This window comes from Centropristis striata, chromosome 14 (genome assembly GCF_030273125.1).
Source record: "Centropristis striata isolate RG_2023a ecotype Rhode Island chromosome 14, C.striata_1.0, whole genome shotgun sequence".
NCBI lineage: Eukaryota > Metazoa > Chordata > Actinopteri > Perciformes > Serranidae > Centropristis > Centropristis striata.
In genome coordinates this window covers 3,358,302-3,365,927 of record NC_081530.1, presented here as the reverse complement: position 1 = coordinate 3,365,927, position 7,626 = coordinate 3,358,302, and the positions used below count along the sequence as shown (strand labels likewise).

The 7,626-nt window shown below is 38.0% G+C and overlaps 1 protein-coding gene across 1 annotated transcript in view; it reads right to left on the bottom strand.

The window, feature by feature from the left end:
• The window catches only part of LOC131984746 (trafficking kinesin-binding protein 1-like), a 30,656-nt gene extending 29,184 nt beyond the window's left edge, over nucleotides 1-1,472 (bottom strand). The window contains exons 1-2 of the mRNA XM_059349685.1: nucleotides 1,362-1,472; nucleotides 67-261 (exon numbers count right to left, since the gene is read on the bottom strand). The gene's annotated coding sequence lies outside the window, so the exon portion shown is untranslated. The remainder of the gene's footprint in view (nucleotides 1-66; nucleotides 262-1,361) is intronic.
• Nucleotides 1,473-7,626: the final 6,154 nt, after the last annotated feature.

The following is a 7,626-nucleotide window of genomic DNA, read 5'->3' as shown; positions in this document are numbered from 1 at the left end:
ACGGACTGCCCAATATAAACAATATACTGTATGTAATCACATGTGTAATCACAAATGTTGACTTACAGAAGTATTTGAGGGTCTCTTCGATCTGCTCTGTGGTCAGCTCCAGCCTGGCGTCCGGCGCCACGAGGGGCGTGTGCAGCCAGTCATCGTGGTCGTAGCCGTAGACGGTGTCAGCACGCAGCCGGTACACCGGCAGCTGCTCCTCGAGAAGACTGATGATCTCAAACTCTGGCAGGTCGGTGCTGTTGCACACATCTGAACATGACAGAGAGAGGACACAGTCAATAAACCACTGATATGGTGTCAGTGTGATCGAGTCACATGGGGCCTAATATTTTTTTTGTGATCAATTATTTTTATTTTTATTTTCAAAAGAGAAGGGCATGAAACAAGTCAAATACAGTAATACAACAAGTAGTATTCACTTCCCTTTACCCACCCCCCCTCCCTCGATATCCCAAAAAGATCTTCTATATTACATACAGCATACATCACATAGTACATAAGTCATATCAATGTCCTATAGGCCAAAGTAAGTGCATAAAAATAAACAAAAAATTACATACACTACCGGTCAAAAGTTTTAGAACACCCCAATTTTTCCATTTTTTACTGAAATTCAAGCAGTTCAAGTCAAATGAACAGCTTGAAAGGGTACAAAGGTAAGTGGTGAACTGCCAGAGGTAAATAAAAAAAGGTAAGCTTAACCAAAACTGGAAAATAATGTACATTTCAGAATTATACAAGTAGGCCTTTTTCAGGGAACAAGAAATGGGTTAACAACTTAACTCTATGGAGTCTTGGGCTATTTTGTCCATTTTTGAATTCTTTTCATGTCTTTGTAAGTCATTTTGTGTCTTTTTGTGTCTTTTTTTGTAATTTTGTGTCTTTTTTTGGTCATTTTGTGTCTTTTTTTAATCCTTTAGTTCAACATAAAATGTGATTTTGAATCTTTTTTTTATTTTCAAAACACTATCATGCTCAATAAAGAATTTTAAATGTTGCAAATGTGCATTAATTTCAGAGTACACTGAGACATTAAACTGCATCATTTTCAATTAAATTCTGGAAAAGTTGGTGTGTTCTAAAACTTTTGACCAGTAGTGTATGTGACGTAAACACATACGTGACGTGAGCAGATCAGATCAGAGTTTTGTGTCTTGTCAGTGTAGACGACACGCTACGGCGGAGCGGATTCAACTTTTCCACTTTGGAGGGTGGTTTCAGATTTTTTCGTTTTTAAGCCTCAAAAACGCCGTCACCGAAAACGTAAACGAAAGGCACTTCCGATAAAATATTTTGTCGTTTTTACCCGCAAGCGTCCTGGTGTAAACGGGGCCTCAGCCCACACATACCTGTGATGGTCTCGGCGTCCCTGCAGTCAGGTGGCGCCAGGTGTGTCTCGGGCTGGATGGGCTCGCCCTCGCTCACATATTGCTCCTCGTGGGTGTGCGGCTGGTCCGGATCTGGGTCTGGGTCCGGGTCCAGGTCTGGGGCCGGGGGCAGGGAGGGGGCCGGGGAGGCCAGCTTGGCTCACCTCTCACTGGTGGAGAGAAACAGGGGCCATGGGCCTCTGGAGCTGGAGCTCCACTGGGTTAGCAGGAGAGAAGAGGAGGTACAGCAGCCTGGGGAGGAGAGAAGAGGAGGTGTGAGGGAGGAAGGAGGGATGGAGAGCAGCACACTCATCAATGCCTCTCTCTTTCCCTACAGAGTCTTTAAGTTCAAGTGCTGAGTCTGCACTGTGCTGCTGCCAGCCAGCTGAAGAAATCTCTCTCCGTCTGTCGGGAAATGACAGAAGCCTCATGGAGGTTAAGAGCAAGTCTTGATAATGGCATGATGCGTTTTTTTGTTTTTTTTATTCATTGGCTTTTAACTCAACATGAGCCTTTGTTCTGTTTTTATTTGTTTTTATTTGTTCTTTGTGGTTTTTTTAAATTAAGATTAATTTTAAAATTAAGACTAATTTTAAAATTGAGATTCATTTTAAAACCCACTTTTATTTATTGGTTTTTACCCAGCATGAGACTCACTTTGTTTTCGTTGTTTTTGCTTGTTTTGTTTTTATTGTTGGTCTGTCCTGCCATGTACAGCACTTTGTATCAGCTAACGCTGTCTTAAAGGGCTATATAAATACAGTTGATTTGATTTGATTTGATTTAATGAAAATGCACCTCTTAAAGGGAAAACATTATGGTCCTTTTCAGGTTCATACTTGCATTTGGGTTTCACCTTGAACATGTTTACATGCTTTAATGTTCAAAAAACACATTCTTTTTTCTCATACTCATACTGTCTGTCTGAATATACCTGTATTCACATTCTGTCTGAAACAAGCCGTTTTAGCGCCTGTCTCTTTAAGACACCTCCCCAAATTGTCCAGTCTGTTTTGATTGGTCGGTGCTTCCAGGTCCTCAGCATCTGCACCAAAGATACTCCAGTGGTATGAAATTATTTACTATACTCCTTCTGTCTCCTAACTTTGCATGCTGGATGTGATCAAGCATAATGAATTTACATCTTCTTTGCTAGAATTGGTTATTTTTTTTAAATCTAGCAAGAATTTGACTGTTTGAGAGTTTGTTGCAGAGGAAGGTAAATTTTCTCCTCTTGTCTCAAAAAGGCCATTTCAGTGTATAAAACAGACATGTGACTCTAAGGAGAGAATCAGTCATATCACTTTCACTTCTCCTATTGGACAGGGGAGGGGCAGTGGTGATACTCAGGTGATGCAGATACAGAAAATGTGTTCAGGTTTCTGAACTGTCTCTGTCTGCTCTCTTAGCATCTCTGCACCGTTATTGCAGCAACTGAATGACTCTTATGGCGCAGTAGCTGCACTTTTTTTTACCTGTATGTAGGATAGTTCTGCCATTATAACCTTACAGAAGTCTTGATGGCTCCTTTAAAGGCACATTTTCTAAATATGGGCTGTGTGCATTTCTCTGTGGACTGAGGCTTTTGATAGTTTCACGGTATTTATATCAAACCTAGTCACACAGACCAACATTGCAGCCCACTTCTCCTGTCAGCTCTGTCTCCACTGTGTTAAAGTGTTCATGTGTTAATGTGTTAAGGTCTTTTTGGTCACTTAATTTCTTCTTTTTTTGTCATTTTGTGTGTTTTTTTGTCATTTTGTGTATTTTTTTGATCATTTTGTGGTCAATTTGTGTCTTTTTTGGTCATTTAGTGTCTTCTTTGATTATTTTGTGTCTTTTTTGGGTCATTTTGTGTCTTTTTTGGTAATTTTGTGGCTTTTTTGATCATTTTGTGGTCAATTTGTGTCTTTTTTGGTCATTTTGTTTCCTTTTTTTGGTCATTTTGTTCCTTTTTGGGGTGATCTGAACTGTGTGTGTGAGATCCTATTCAGTGAGCGGGGGTCGCGGACAACATGCATTTTAAATTGGGGGTCGCGACTCAAAAAGGTTGAGAACTACTGTCTTAGTGTGTTAACATGCAAACAGTTTGACTCTTAGTGCATTTCTTACTTCTGTTGATATCATATAATAATCATAATGCTGAAGTAGCCTAATAAGACCAGAGTTTGATCCCCCATCTGAATTGCATACAGCAGCTCATGCATAGCGACTTTGCAGCACTTTGTCTTTATTCTGCAGAACTCAGTAGAGAGACACCACAGATCTGGATCATGAAATTCACCTGTGTGTCACATCAGACAGCTAGTGATGCGGCTCGCTGAGGAGAATATAAATAGAGACGGAGAATAGGTCTGCATGCATATGCATGTGTGTCCTCTGTAGTCAGATGCATGAATAGGTGTTTCTCTGCACTTGCATGAGATAAAAGACAGCTGCTGATGGATGAGTGCGTCTGACATCAAATGCTGAAACACACGTGTGAACACATAAAAGTGACCAGACGCCTTGGCACATGCTCTGGTCTCTCTCTGTGTGGAGCAGCACTACAACCTTGGGATGTCTTTCTCATTGCGGCAGTTTGACTGCTGTATTCACTGTCTGCTGTGTTCATGTGGTCTCTAAAACGCTTTTCAACCGGCAGGTCCAGAACTGCATAATCTGCTAATGAAAGAGGTTCAAACTGCCAACATGCACATGCAGATTTGGGATTAAAAGTCATGCATGCTAACACAACCAAATTAACATCTCAGAACAACTCAACTATACATTTATATACTATATACTGTACTATTATTACAATTATATACCGTCTAGTCACCATAGCATTGTTGCCATCATATCATCAGTATCATTACCATCATCTTGCCAACCATCCTACCAACTCATCTGCTTTTTTTTAACTTGTGTCCTTGTTCTATTTTGTGTTTTTTTCTATTGTTGTTTTTATTAATGCTACCTCAGTATCTTATTCTATTGTATTTTATTGTATTTTACTGTACTTGAATACCGGACTGCTGTGACAACCGAATTTCCCTTCAGAGATGAATAAAGTAATCTATCTATCTATCATCTATCTATCTACATGTCAACTTGCAAAAACTTGTAAAGCTTTTTTAGCAAGAAAATTGCATTAAATATGTCCATAAAGACATCGATTGGACCAGACTGAAGAGACTTTGACATAGCCAATAAATATCTCATGTTTTTGAGGATTTAAATGACATATTTTTCTTGATATTTCAAAATAAAAGCATTAAAAACACAATGAAATGTCTCAGAAAGCACTTGTCCAAGGCCCAGCAGCTCATTGGTTGTCATACAGTCAAAAATATGACTACTGCTGCTGGTGCTGCTGGCACTATCCCCGTTAAATAGGCCAGGATTCATTCATGCATGTGACATAAACAATGTTATTTGAATGCTTGTCTGAGGGCGTGGCTTCATCTACATCAGCACGTCGCGTAACGGATGCGGATCTGGGTTTTCATAAATCGTGTCCTTACTGTAACACAGTGTCAGAACATGATCAGCTGACCTTATGATGCATGACATCGCCATTGAAATCATGCATTTGTGAAAGCAGCCATACTCACACTCAGCAGTGGATGATGCAAAGTGTTTTTTGCTTGTTTTGCAAATCCAAATGGGACTCTAGAGCAGCTGAGTAATCCTCCAGGGATGAAATGGGCAGATAGTGATGATTGTCCCCCGGATGAGCAGGTAGAGGCGGTCTGTGTCTGTCAGACAGTCTGTAGTAGGCCAGCGGATCACTGATGTTTCTATCTCCGCAGCGCTGACAGCTCCGGATGATCAAGGTCACCTTAGTTCGGTTTCCAAAGTCGCTCTTGACCCGGTCCACTCTTCCTTCCCTTCAGCCATCTCCCTCTGTCTCCTTCTCTTGTCTCTCACTCTCTCCGGAGCCTCCCTCACCACTGTCAAGTCCGCCAGGAGGAGAACAATGCGACTTCTGGGCAGCGCCTTCAAAATAAAAGCCTTTTTTTAGGAAACATACCAACTAAGATAAATAAACAAGACCGATACCTATTACCAGTGGTGGAATGTAACTAAGTACATCTACTCAAGTACTGTACTTAAGTACAATTTTGAGGTACTTGTACTTTACTTGAGTATTTCCATTTTATGTAACTTTTTACTTCTACTCCACTACATTTTTAGGCAAATATTGTACTTTTTACTCTAGGATTTAGCTGCCAGCTTTAGTTACTTTTCAGGTCGAGATTTAACATAATATATATGATCAATGTAAAGTGATTAGACGTTTTTTTTAATCAAATCTATTAACAGTATATTAAGTAATTAAATGAGCCCAAGCTTTACAAAATTAAAACACTGCATACATTAAAACACCAATACAAATAATGTAATAATATATTTAGAATATATAAAACAATCATAGTGGGTCCATTCTGCATAACCCGAGTACTTTTACTTTTCATACTTTAAGTAGATTTTGATGCTTTTCAACTTTTACTTCAGTAAGATTTGGATGCAGAACTTTTACTTGTAGTGGAGTAATTTACCAGGGTGGTATTAGTACTTTTACTTAAGTAAAGGATCTGAATACTTTTTCCACCACTGCCTATTACACATATTATTGGCTAGTAGCAAAAAGGCAATAACCAGGAAATGGCTAAGCAAGGAGTGTCCGACAATTTCAGACTGGATAGGAATAGTTAAAGAAATTTATAACATGGAAAGGTTAACATTTTCCCTGAGATACAGTACTGAAAAAGGTGACCAATACTGGAAGAAATGGAGGGACTACATGTATGAGAGGTGATTGCATATTCTGTGTGGGAAAATCTTTTTATTTTATATTATTGTATTTTTCCCCTGGGTCAGGAGCGTTTCTCCCCCAGTATAAATATGTATATACATATTCCATTTCCGCTTGTTATGGGGTTCTTTTTTATTTTATATTTTGTACCGGTGACCTTGTGGACAGCACAAACGAAGGTATTTTGTGTCACTGGACCTGAGTCCTGCCAGCCCTTTGTTTAGAATAAAACCTGCCATTGTATTTTGCCATGGATGACCCTGTCTGATGTACCTGTTCTGTGTGTATAATTATATGTTTGTGTTTTGTTTTTCACTGAAAAATCAATAAAAAGAAAGTTAAAAAATAAATAAATGCCTTTTATTAAATGCATCATTGTGCTTTGGCCTTGTTTAAAACTGCCTATTCCCTTTGATGACTTTTACCCTGTCCAATATGTCAATATGTCTATTGTATTGTATTGTATTGTATTTTATATTGTATTTTATTGCTGTTTCTTTTCAATCCTTTTGTACGGTGTCCTTGAGTGCCAAGAAAGGCCCCTCCAAATAAAATGTATTATTATTATTATTATTATTAATAACCTGTTTTTAATCTTGTTGTACTCTGTAGCACCTTGGGATTGCTTTTAACAATGAAAAGTGCTTTACAAATAAAATGTATTATTATTATTATTATTATTATTATTATCAAAATCATAATCGGTGAACTCATTTTCATCTACGTCCTCAAACTCCCACAAAAAGTAGAAAAAGTATCCCGAGGTACCCGTACAATATTAGATACATACAGTATACGTATGATTTCCCTCATTTCAGTTATTGAAGCATATATTAATCGCGATAAAGGCCTTTTAATGTAAAAATACTTTTATGGAGGATTGTCACAGTGTCATATTAAGCAACCAAAACTGTGCAAAGAAACTAAGATGTAGAATAACATTATAATAGTAACAGTTATCTATTTTTGCACTGTTCATAATATGAAATGCAGCATAGGTATTAAAAACAGAAAACACAATGAGAAGAAAACAATAACAAAAACTAATAATACCATAAAGAGGTAAAGAAAAATAATAGCTATAAATGATACTAGTAAGGGAAAACAATTTGATGATGGTTAAAGCAATTTAAAATATATCAAACCATAAAATAAGAAAAATATGATAAAAAAAATATACAAAATATACAAGATGAATAATAATTATAACAATAATGTTATCAAGGTGTAATTAAAAAAAAAAAAATCCAAAATTAAATCTGATCACACTTTTAGTGCTTTTAATTTTAAAGTAATGCTTTGTATCCAACCACTTCCTGGCGAACTTCATCTGACTTGACAGTTTTTGTCCTTGCTGCCATCCAGACACCCAAACCGGGACCCAACCCGTTCTGGATCAAGCATCAGTGACGTCACGAGCACCCACAACAGGAAGGGGGCAGGCTA